This window comes from Chenopodium album, chromosome 20 (genome assembly GCF_948465745.1).
Source record: "Chenopodium album chromosome 20, dcCheAlbu1.1, whole genome shotgun sequence".
Lineage (NCBI taxonomy): Eukaryota > Viridiplantae > Streptophyta > Magnoliopsida > Caryophyllales > Amaranthaceae > Chenopodium > Chenopodium album.
The window spans coordinates 25,669,893-25,683,285 of NC_137853.1; positions in this window are offsets into that span (position 1 = coordinate 25,669,893).

Here is a 13,393-nt window from a genome sequence, read left to right on the forward strand (position 1 = left end):
CAAAACAACACAAGGTTATCATCAAATCAGATAACATAGAAGGTGAGCATCAACCAACACCGAGAAAAAAAAACATGCAAGAGACACCTATTGGCCATGAATATGCCCCATAGAACAAAGCCCTTAAATGAAACAATGAATAAGCACCCCCCCACACTTGAACGAAAAACCGTCCTCGGTTTGATAAAAAATGGGAAATAGGTGGGAGGAAGGGCTAAACTCGGCCCGAGGGCCCTAGTCCTCCATGTGAGAACTAGAGCCCTCTCCATATGGACGCCACTCGTAGTCGACGTCGATAGGAGGGCCATGGGGGTCCCAACCACCGGTATAACCCGGTGGAAAACAACGGTTCCGGTACAACTCTTGTTGGTAGTCCGGAAGAGGGTCATAGGGAGGGGGCATCACAAGGGGCTCGGATGTGTACATGGGGTAGTTGGGGTCCCCACGGTAATCACAACCCCCCGGTGCCTTGTAATCATACCCCTCAGAGGTGGGGTAGTTCACTCGGGGGGTCCCTTGAGATGAAGGCCCGGACCAATAGGGCCAAACCGGTTGACGGGGAGTGCCGTCAGAATGCGGTTCCTCGTAAGAAGGAACCGGCCCCTGTTGGGGCGGAAAATACGGGTAGTTCACAGGTGGGTCAAAATGCCCTTGGTTTACATGCCAATCATAGATGTTGGCGTTGTAAACCGAGTTCCCATCGGCGACTTCCGTCAACCGGTTTACTTGCATAGACAAATTTTGAAAAGTGGACTCGATGTTAAATGAGGAAGAAGAAGAAGAAGCCATACCTCCCCCGCTAAAGGGGGGGACGTTCACTTGTTGAGACCCTTCCCCATAGTGGAAGGATTGATGCTCGAAATGTTGTTGAAAACCTTGTTGTTGTTGTTGAAATTGTTGTTCTTGAAATTGTTGTTGTTCTTGGAATTGTTGTTGTTCTTGTTGCCGCCTTTGCCTTGGGGCCCGGGGAGCTCTCTCCCTCAACGACAAGCTACCCTCCTCAAGGTTAGCTCAGGGAACGCGCCATTGATTTTCATCTTCTGGCGGGTTGGTAATGTAGTCGTTCGGGAGGAGGCACCAAGAAGAATCGCGGACCATCCAAACCCGCTCATCTCCCCAACGCGAGTAGGCACCTCGCGAATCATCCCGGCCATCTTGAGGGCCCCTAGGTTCAAGTAGGGCTTTTCATCGACTGGGGTAAGCTTGGCTAGCTCCGCTCCATAGCCTAACTTGTAGGCTATCCATGTAATCATCCCCCCCAACTGAATATCACCAGTGAGGGAGACACCAAGTTGCGTCTCATGGAAGCGGTCAGTGAGGAGGCCCCCGAAATTCATCCCATGGTCGTAGTTGATGTACCCGTCGGTGGCCAACCACAGTAGAACGAGCTCTTCTTGGTTGATTTTCCCGAGCTCTTGGCGGGAAAATAAGGCATACACCATTAGCCTATGAAAGTACCGGAGGGCCGGATGGATGATTTCCGATGCCTTTGCCGATCTTGATTTGAATTTGGTGTTGCCTTGGGTGATGGTGCCCCACCACTCTTGCTCGTCGTAGCCTTGCCACATCCTCTCGTTATCATAGGCTCTATGCACTGGGCTCTCGGTGTTGGGGTTTGGTGAGTCCGACTCACCGCGGAAATAAACCCAAAACCAAGAACGCACTCGCAATAAATAAAACCATGAACATAATTAAATTAATCTCAAGATTAAGTTAAGCTAATTACCTTTGACGCGTGCTTCGCTCCAAATGAGCTCTTACTTGAAAGCTTCAAGTCCCGCTCGCACGGAGACCTCCAACGAAGTCCACCCGCACCAACAAAACCGACTAGGTCCAATGTCTTGGGGTTAGCAAGACCCGACCAATAAAACCCGAGTAATAATATTGAGTTCAAAGGTTTTCACTAATTGTGATGCCTTTTTCAACTCTTACTCAAGCATCATTCCCAATGCCCATACATGGGTATTTATAGGAAATGATGGGAGTATCATTTGCTCTCCCATCAATGTGGGATACTTTGATTTTTCCATTTTATTTTAAAGCTAAAATAAAATTAATAATCAAGCTAGTAATAAATCAACAAGTGGCAAGCTCATGTGAGTGGTTAGGTGAGGACCATTTGGAGAAGGGGGGGACCAAACTTGCTCCCCACTCCCTCTCCCATATCCGGCCAACACACTCAACACACACACATGCACCTCAAGCCACATGGCACCCACCCTTGGGCACCAAGGCAGCCAAGGTGGGCTGCCATGTGGTGCTGTCCGTGGCAGCCTACGCACAGCAGGCCCAGCAAGCCCCGCACTTGCATGCGGGCTGCTGCTGCTGCTGGCCAGCATGCCCCGCATGCTTGTGCGGGCTTGCTGCTGGCCTTGTGCCTTGGCTAGCAACGCTAGGCAGCCAGCCGTGCTGCTGCTAGCAGTTGCGGGCTGGCGCGCCTAGCATGCTAGCATGGGTGCGCTAGCACGCACCAGCCAGCCTAGCCTCGGCATGGTGCGCATGTTAGCCACCATGCTAGGCCATATGCCCTTAGCACTCGGTTTGCTAGGGCATTCCGATGCTAGGGGCATTTTGGTCTTTTGTTGATTTATTACTATTTCTCGTCTCGTCTTTCACTATTTTTCGACTCGACTTCCGACGTTCGGTTTCGACGCTCTAAGCTCGAATCTCCGACGTCTAAATAAATATTACTCGGTTGACTCATTAATTCCTTCCGAATTAATTCGTCGATTCGGTTTGTTGAATGCTTGGGTGTGACCCGAAGGGTTCAGTCAAGATTAAGCTGTAACATTAATTATCCATTAATATTACTGATCGGAAGCGGCCTCCACCCAGGCATTCCGATCACTTGATCTTACTGAATATATTAGCTTTCTAATAATTCTGAACCCGCTAACGGAATAGTACACTTGTTCGAAGGACACCATTCCTTTCAATCTCCCACTTGTCCTTCCGGACAAGTGCTCATTTTGTGTACAGCCCTTTCCTATGTCGCTTAATGTCTCTTCATGAACTATAAGGTAAGATTTATCTTGTCATCCTTATTACGTCCAGAAGTGTTTCCCGATTCCGAGTCCGACTGTCAATAAACAGATGATTTCTAAAATCCATCCGAGCACGGCCATGCATTTTACAGTCTCGCTCTACGAGAGGCCATGTATACAACAAAGACATCTTCCCTATTTTACTAGGGGGACATTCCCAGTCTTGTAATGTAGCTCCTCTTACTGAGAGGACCTAGCCGCCCGAGTGTTGCCGTTATAATCCCCTATTACGGCAGACGTTTGACAACATCAAAGCGAACTAGTACTCAAACAAGAGAACTCCCACTACTCATGGTCGAGGAAATAGGTTCCGATAGCCATAATGAGAAGTATACTTATGACAAAAATTTTAAATTTCTTAAAGTATTCTCATAGGTCGATCCAGTATGGTTCTAAACCAATACCTGTGCAAATGATTTATGACAATCATGTCCTCATAGCACATGAAACGGTGCTATAAATCAGACTACACACTAATCTCAAATGGTCATTAATCGTCCATCGTTTAAATGACCTTGATTAGGGATAATTTTCGATTATAATATTCAATGTTCACTTAATAGGTGTTTCCTTACCAAGACTGGTCTTGATACCCTATTTTGAATATTCTCAGAATCGAATGGACTCATTATTTAATCCTAAACCACAATTAAATAGCATAATGGAGTAATAAAATGTTGCATGAAATTTTATATCACTCCCAAACATGAATGGTTTTCTTTAGTGTCTTACATTAACTTTTCTCAAAATTAACTGAAACACTAAACAAGGAAATCAAAGCCAGTCTCCAACATGCTTGATTCCCATTGCCTCAACGTGCTTGTTGTGCTTCACTTGAGGCAAAGGTTTAGTAAGTGGATCGGCTACATTGTCATCCGTTCCAACTTTGCAAATTCTGATTTCACCCTCTGATTTCCATTCTCGAATCATGTGAAATCGCCGCTTGACATGTTTGACCTTCTGATGTTCTCTAGGTTCTCTGGCCTGAGCAATAGCTCCATTGTTGTCACAATAGAGGGCTATTGGACCCTTTATAGAGGGTACAACATCAAGTTCGCCAACGAACTTACGAATCCAAACAGCCTCCTTAGCTGCTTCAGCAGCTGCCAAGTATTCGGCTTCAGTTGTAGAATCTGCAGTTGTACTCTGCTTTGCGCTCTTCCAACTAAACGCCCCTCCATTTAGACAGAACACATATCCAGATTGCGATTTGAAATCGTCTCTGTCTGTCTGGAAGCTTGCGTCGGTATAACCTTCCACAACCAAATCCTTTGTGCCACCATACACCAGGAATTTATCCTTGTTCCTTTTCAGGTACTTTAGGATATTTTTGGCCGCAGTCCAATGCGCCTCTCCTGGGTCTGATTGGTAACGGCTCGTAGCACTCAAGGCATACGACACATCTGGCCTAGTACATATCATGGCATACATGATAGATCCAATAAGCGAAGCATATGGGATCTGATTCATTCTTTCCCGCTCATCAGGTGTCTGTGGACACTGCTTCTTGCTTAGGGTTATGCCATGTGACATTGGCAGGTGACCTCTCTTGGCCTCCTCCATGCCAAATCGAGCAAGTACCTTATCAATATAAGTACTTTGACTCAATCCAATCATCCTTTTCGATCTATCCCTATAGATCTTGATGCCTAGTATGTACTGAGCCTCTCCCAAGTCTTTCATTGAGAAGCACTTTCCAAGCCAGGCCTTTACAGACTCTAACAACGGAATGCTGTTTCCAATGAGCAATATGTCATCGACATATAAGACTAGGAAGGCGATGTTACTCCCACTGACCTTCTTGTAAACACAAGATTCATCTGGATTCTTGATAAAACCAAACTTACTGATGGCTTCATCGAAACGCAGATTCCAACTTCTGCTTGCTTGCTTTAATCCATAAATGGACTTCTTAAGCTTACACACTTTCCCAGCATTGTTTTGGTCGACAAAACCTTCAGGCTGTGTCATATACACAGTTTCTTCCAAATAACCATTAAGGAAGGCGGTTTTAACGTCCATCTGCCATATTTCATAGTCGTAATATGCAGCAATTGCTAGGAGGATCCGAACGGATTTAAGCATTGCAACTGGTGAAAAGGTTTCATCGTAATCAATACCATGAACTTGTCTGTAACCTTTTGCCACCAATCTAGCTTTGTAAATGAATACATTTCCATCTTTGTCGGTTTTCAACTTGAAAATCCACTTACATCCGATCGGTATATAACCTTCGGGTAAGTCAACCAAGTCCCAGACTTGATTTTCAAACATGGAATCCATTTCAGATCTCATGGCCTCTTGCCATTAAGCAGAGTCGGTGCTTGCCATCGCTTGCTTGTAGGTTGCCGGTTCATCTCCATCCATAATCAGGATGTCCTGATTCTCGGTTAATACTAAACCAAGATATCTATCAGGTTGAGATCTCGGCCTCAGAGACCTACGTAGGGTAATGGATTGAGCATTTGCATTGTCGGTTCGACTTTGCACATTTTGACCTTCGTCAACAGATGCTGTTTGAGCACTTTGACTGTCATTATGATTTTGTTGCTCATCCTCACGAACTTCGTCGAGTTCGATTATCCTCCCACTTGTCATTTTGGAAAGGTGCTCCTTCTCCAAAAAGACACCATCGCGAGCAACAAACACTTTGTTCTCCGATTTGTTGTAGAAGTAATACCCTTTGGTTTCTTTTGGGTAGCCCACAAAGTAAACCTTGTCAGATTTGGGATGAAGTTTGTCAGAGATCAGTTTCTTGACATATGCTTCGCATCCCCATATCTTTAGAAAAGATAACCTAGGAGGTTTCTTCGTCCATAATTCATATGGAGTCTTTTCTACAGCTTTTGATGGAGCACGGTTCAGTGTTAGTGCCGCAGTTAGGAGTGCGTGTCCCCAGAAAGAGATAGGAAGATCACTAAGACCCATTGTTGATCGTACCATGTCTAACAAGGTCCGATTTCTCCTTTCGGATACTCCGTTCCATTGTGGAGTTCCTGGAGGTGTCAATTCTGAAAGTATACCTTTTTCTTTCAGATGGTCATCGAATTCTTGGCTCAAGTATTCACCACCTCGATCCGATCGAAGGGCTTTGATTTTCTTGCCAAGTTGATTTTCAACTTCACTCTGAAATTCTTTGAACTTTTCAAATGATTCAGATTTGTGCGACATGAGGTAGACATAGCCATATCTACTATAGTCGTCTGTGAAAGTGATGAAATATCGATGTCCATTTCTTGTGGTTGAGCTCATTGGTCCACATACATCGGTATGTATAAGACCCAATAAGTCACTTGCCCTTTCTCCCAACTTGGAGAATGGTTGTTTAATCATCTTGTCTAATAAACATCCTTCGCAATTCTCAAACGATTCTAAATCGAAAGAGTCAAGAACACCTTCTTGTAGAAGTTTCTTGATGCGTTTGATGTTAATGTGGCCAAGACGACAATGCCACAAGTAAGTCTGATTTGACTCCATGGTCTTAGCTCTTTTGGTATCATTATTCACATTATAAACTTGTTTGTCTAATGAAAGCACATAAAGACCATTTTCAGAATGTGCAATACCATATAAAACATTATCGAGATAAAATGAACATTCTTTGTCCTTTACTCGAAATTCAAAACCTTTGGCGTCCAACGCCGAAATTGAAATAATGTTTTTGGTAATGTTGGGAACATAATAAACATTATCGAGTTCCAAAACTAGCCCGATGGGCAAAGACAAACTGAGAGTTCCTACGGATACGGCACCAATTCTGGCTCCATTCCCGACCCGGAGTTCAATCTCTCCCTTCTCTAGCCTTCTAGCGTTCCTTAGTCCCTGAGAATTGGAACAAAGGTGTGAGCCACATCCGGTATCTAATACCCATGATGTTAAGCTAGTGAAGTTAAAGTCTATAACGAATATACCTGATTCAGAAGCAACGGTTCCGTTCTTCTTATCCTCCTTGAACTTGAGGCAATCTCTCTTCCAATGTCCCTTCTTCTTACAGTAGAAACATTCGGAATCAGATTTAGAAGACGCTACCTTCTTATCCTTGGTAGCTTTAGACTTAGGCGGAAAAGTTTTCTTCTTACCTTTCCCCTTAAAGCCTTTCTTCTTCTTGCCCAAAAATTTGAACGGCTTGCCCTTTTTAATCATGAGCATGTCATGCTTTCCCTCATCCTTGAGCGTTTGCTCGGCTTGCTTCAACATACCATGAAGCTCGGTGAGGGTTTTCTCCATGCTGTGCATATTATAGTTCATCTTGAACTGATCATAGCCTTTGTGCAGCGAGTGGAGAATGATGTCAATTGCCATCTCGGTTGAATACCTCGCATCAAGCCTTCCCATGTTTTCAAACAATCCAATCATTTTGAGTACATGTGGGCTGACTGGCTCTCCTTTCTTGAGCTTGCTCTCAAGGATCTGCCTGTGGGTTTCAAACCTTTCAGTTCGGGCCTGCTCTTGGAACATATTCTGCAATTCAGAAATGATCTCAAAAGCCGTCTCCTTTTCAAAAAATGTCTTTTGAAGCTCAGGAGACATTGTGGCCAGCATAATACATTTGACATCTCGATTGGCACTTTGCCATCGATTTAGGGCAGCTTGAGTCACCTCCTCATTGGGAGTCTCGGGCATTTCCTCATCAAGGACATATTCCTTTTGCTCTTGCATGACAACAATTCGCAAATTCCTTTGCCAATCAAGAAAATTTGGCCCACTCAATTTCTCCTTGTCGAGAATTGAGCGTAAGTTGTTCGAGTTATTAGTTGAAGACATGATTCTACAATTAAAAGAATTTAAAACCATTCATTATACTTAAATAAGATTGAAATCATGCATTTTAATCAAACTTATTTAAAACGTCTTATTCACACATTAAAGATTGTCCCCAATTTTGGTGAGAATAAGTCGATTCCAAGATCCAAAGAAACAAAGAGTGGTTAAGCATGCTTTGGCTTGTCTTAACACTCAATCTCCTAAGGTAAGCAACGCTTTGCTAATGGCTCCAAGCCACTCTTGGTTGAATAAATCGTCGCATCCCATGCTCTCTAAACAATTTATTCACTTTGCCACGACATGTTAGGACTCCATCACTCATATCGTTGAGTATAACCAAAACCACTTGCATACCTAGTATGCCTTACGTTCCTAGGAGAAGTAATGATGCCTCGCTTTGGCGTAGCCCACCACTACCCTCGTTCGGTTGGTAAGTGTGTTTTGGAATGGCAAGTTTTACTCAATTTTAAGGGACCTAGGGTTTCTATGTTGGTTGATTTAAGTGAACTTAATTAATCATCTCAACATTTGAAATCCTAACCATGCATCTAACATATAATTCATATATATAAACATAAATATATATCGAAAACATAAATAGAGATGCATTTGGCAACTAGCATGACCCCTTGATATCTTCAAGTCTTCAAAAGGTCTTCTTTTGCAACTTTATGGCTTCGTCTTCTAAGAACCCCGTCTTCAAGACTTGACCAAATAATATAATTGCTAGTGTCTATGATTAGGACTAATCTAAATATTAAGGTACAAAAATACTCAACGGTTCGCAGACCGTATTTAGATTTACAAAAATACATCACGGATCACAGTCCGTATTTTCTATCCTAATCGGGCCCCACTAGTTGCCATTTCATAAAACCTGTGAGAGAATTTTACATTCCATTCATCCATTCACTATCTGTGAATGGCCCATGCATTTTACAACGATCAAACAAGTAACAATGCATAAAACCGCGCGCGAACTAGTAATTAATCTAGGTGGTTAATCCAATTAACACGCCTAATTAAACTAGTCAAAGTTGTTTTATCCGGTTAAGGTAATGACTAAGATACGCTCCCACTAAATTCCGCATCCAAACTTAATTAATCCAATTAATTAAGTCGGTGAACCCAAATATTTGTCAAAATTAATTTTGCAAATGTCGCTCATAAACCCGAGGCCTAGCCTCCAAAATTTTAATTAAATAAACAAAATAATTAAAATAATTAAAACGACAAGTTAAGCAAAATTACGTATTCCATAATGTCTAAGTGCCTAGCACTAAGACTTGGAACCCAAAAATACCCTTATTTACTTTTTAAGCAATGCTAAAATTAACCTTAAAAATAGCATCGACTTAATAACCCGGGGTTATTATGCTAATTATTGAATCGTACATACCGTACAACAAGCTCGTAGCATAACCATCGGCACCCCGCAACACCAAGCATGCCCATGGGCTGCTTGTGCTCGCACACGCCACGCCCAGCCAAGCCAAGCGTGGCAGCAAGCACAACGCGCACAGCACAAGGCTGCTGCTGCGCCATGCTGCTGCTCGTAGCTGGCTGGTGCGGGGTGTGGCTGGCAGCGAGCAGCAGCCCACGCCAATCCTCGCACACACAGCACCACGCACCAAGGCACGAGGCACCCAGCAGCCTCGGCAGCCACATATGGGTTGCGTGAGCAGCCCAGCTGGCCGAGAGCTAGCTCGGGGCTCTTAGGCCTCGTGTTGCGTGCTAATGCTTCGAAATTTATCGAATTTTGCGTGTGACATTATAAATTAATTCTAAATTAATTTTAGAATCAATTATTTTGAGAAAATATGAAAAATAACAAGTCCAACTTAAATAATTCATCCAAAGCAATTAACCAAATTTATTACCAAGAATCATTCTTTAATAAAATTGGTCTAACTTGGTGTAACAAAAATAAATAGGGCATTTCTCACTATTAATTTAATCACTTTAAATTAATCTTGAGATTTTGACAAAATAAAAGGGAGTTGGAAAAAATGAACATAAGTTCAATAAAGACTCCAACTTTAATACTTGTGACTTCATGAAAAATTATATCTTCCAATATGAAGATAAACTAATTTTTTTATCACAAGTTTTAAACTTTATGATTCCAATCAACTAAAAATGATTAAATCAACAAAGTTTAACCAAAATTCATGGAATTTAGTAACTCAAAGTTTCAATCACTTATCATAAGTAAAGATTGAATCTTTAATACTTGGAAGCATCAAATAACAACTATTTCACACTCAATGCAATTAATTTGCAATTATGTGAAAAATAAAACCAAACTTTCAAGCACCAATTACTACCAAGTAATCATGCTTAAAGTGGTCTAAGATTGCATATAAAATAAGGAAAGAACCATATACATAACCACCATAAATATGCAATCAATTTTCAAGGTTAGAAAGACTTAAAATTTTTCGTCAAAACGAAAAATCCCTCGAAAAATGCATTTCTGGTCTTTTTTGGCTAAAAACCGAGCCCTACAAGGGTAAAACCATTTCCAGAACACGTTTTCCACCCAAAATTCACTATTTTTGGGTCGAAATCTGAGTTCGGGGCTGAAGATAGCTCAAATACGAGGTTAAAATTACAAAAACGAGTTACTAATATAATTAGCAACTTAAAACCAGAAAAAATAAGCCATAATAACACCTTGAAAATATCATGATTTTAAAAATAAACGAGCGAGGCTCCGATACCGCTGTTGGGGTTTGGTGAGTCCGACTCACCGCGGAAATAAACCCAAAACCAAGAACGCACTCGCAATAAATAAAACCATGAACATAATTAAATTAATCTCAAGATTAAGTTAAGCTAATTACCTTTGACGCGTGCTTCGCTCCAAATGAGCTCTTACTTGAAAGCTTCAAGTCCCGCTCGCACGGAGACCTCCAACGAAGTCCACCCGCACCAACAAAACCGACTAGGTCCAATGTCTTGGGGTTAGCAAGACCCGACCAATAAAACCCGAGTAATAATATTGAGTTCAAAGGTTTTCACTAATTGTGATGCCTTTTTCAACTCTTACTCAAGCATCATTCCCAATGCCCATACATGGGTATTTATAGGAAATGATGGGAGTATCATTTGCTCTCCCATCAATGTGGGATACTTTGATTTTTCCATTTTATTTTAAAGCTAAAATAAAATTAATAATCAAGCTAGTAATAAATCAACAAGTGGCAAGCTCATGTGAGTGGTTAGGTGAGGACCATTTGGAGAAGGGGGGGACCAAACTTGCTCCCCACTCCCTCTCCCATATCCGGCCAACACACTCAACACACACACATGCACCTCAAGCCACATGGCACCCACCCTTGGGCACCAAGGCAGCCAAGGTGGGCTGCCATGTGGTGCTGTCCGTGGCAGCCTACGCACAGCAGGCCCAGCAAGCCCCGCACTTGCATGCGGGCTGCTGCTGCTGCTGGCCAGCATGCCCCGCATGCTTGTGCGGGCTTGCTGCTGGCCTTGTGCCTTGGCTAGCAACGCTAGGCAGCCAGCCGTGCTGCTGCTAGCAGTTGCGGGCTGGCGCGCCTAGCATGCTAGCATGGGTGCGCTAGCACGCACCAGCCAGCCTAGCCTCGGCATGGTGCGCATGCTAGCCACCATGCTAGGCCATATGCCCTTAGCACTCGGTTTGCTAGGGCATTCCGATGCTAGGGGCATTTTGGTCTTTTGTTGATTTATTACTATTTCTCGTCTCGTCTTTCACTATTTTTCGACTCGACTTCCGACGTTCGGTTTCGACGCTCTAAGCTCGAATCTCCGACGTCTAAATAAATATTACTCGGTTGACTCATTAATTCCTTCCGAATTAATTCGTCGATTCGGTTTGTTGAATGCTTGGGTGTGACCCGAAGGGTTCAGTCAAGATTAAGCTGTAACATTAATTATCCATTAATATTACTGATCGGAAGCGGCCTCCACCCAGGCATTCCGATCACTTGATCTTACTGAATATATTAGCTTTCTAATAATTCTGAACCCGCTAACGGAATAGTACACTTGTTCGAAGGACACCATTCCTTTCACTCGGGATCCCACCCCAACATCCGGTTGAGCTCGCTCATTGTAACCTTCCGCGGGTTGTTGAACATATGGAAGTTAAGCTCAAGTTCTTTCACCCCTCGCCTCTCGATGGATTGAAGGTTGAATGAAGAGAGGAATTCGAGGGTGAGCTCCCGGTAGGTGAATGGTGCCTTGGGATCGGCCTCCGGGTTGTGGGTGAATTTTGATGGAACCTTGATATTGAGGAAGGTTTGCCACCCGAAGGACTCGGCCATGTCCCGGACATCGGCATCGATGCCCAAAGCCTGACAACATTCCTTGTCATAGAAACGGGTGGACCAAACGGCCCGCTTAGAGAGCTCATTATAACACTTTTCTTGATAAGGTGAAGCAAACTTCACCTTATAGGGTTGAGGAGGTGTACTGGGCACCGCCGCGGAGCTAGATGCGGCTTGAGAGGATGAACCCTTTTGTGATTTTCGGGAGGAAGACCCGGGCAACAAGTCTCTTAATCGGCGAGACATGAATGATGTTAGGAGCTTGCAACAAAAAGGATTACAAAGGATAGGTACCTACAAACAACCAAGAATCCAACTTCAAACACTCATCTCATGAACATAAATCATCCACAATCAAGACAACTAGCCAAAAAAAAGGCATTAAATAGTGAAATGGAAACCACTCAACGAACAAAGATTAGGAAAAATTAGGACATGTGAGGGGGTTCAATCATCACTTCAAAACATTTTTACATTCAAAACAAGGTGATGGAAGCATTAACACTATCTAAATGCTTGATTTAGCATGTTGAAAAAGGAGTAGTCATCCAAATAACACAATGCTCAATAGAATAATTCATCTTGGCAAAAATCATACAAATACCAATATCATATCAAATCAAACAATACTAGCATGAATAGTTGTAGTTTAGCTTGAATTAAACATCAAGAACAAGAATTATGCTAGCATGAGCGAACTTTATCCCATGATACAAGTATGAAAATTTGCAAACGAAACCAACTACAAACTTCATCCAAACAACGTTAAAGCCCAAACATGACAATTCCAAACACATACTACTCAATTTCAACCCATTCAATCACCATAAACTAGTAGTATATGAATGAACAAGTAGTCATGAAATTTAAACAAATTCGAGTCTTCAATACACAAATTAAGAAACAAAATGGCTAATTATACTTAAAAAATCAACAATTAAGTGAAGTAGAGTAAGAAATTCATACCAAATTGCTTCAAACAAACTCAAAGAGCAAAAACCCAAATCGGATGAAATTCGCCGATCTCGACACTAAAAGATGAAGAGTTGATTTTGAGGTGAAATTTGTAGTGAAATTTGTGATTTTGATTGCGTGAGGGTGATTTAAAGTGAGAAATTGTGAGGAATGAGGGAAGTGGATTTGTTAGGGTTTGAGTGAGAGTATGAAATGAGGGGAAAGTGAAGAAGGAAAGAGGAAAAACGAGCTTTAAGCTCGATTTTTTTTCCGGAAAAACAATAGGAGCGGGCGCTCCACGAGGGGGGAGCGGACGCTCCT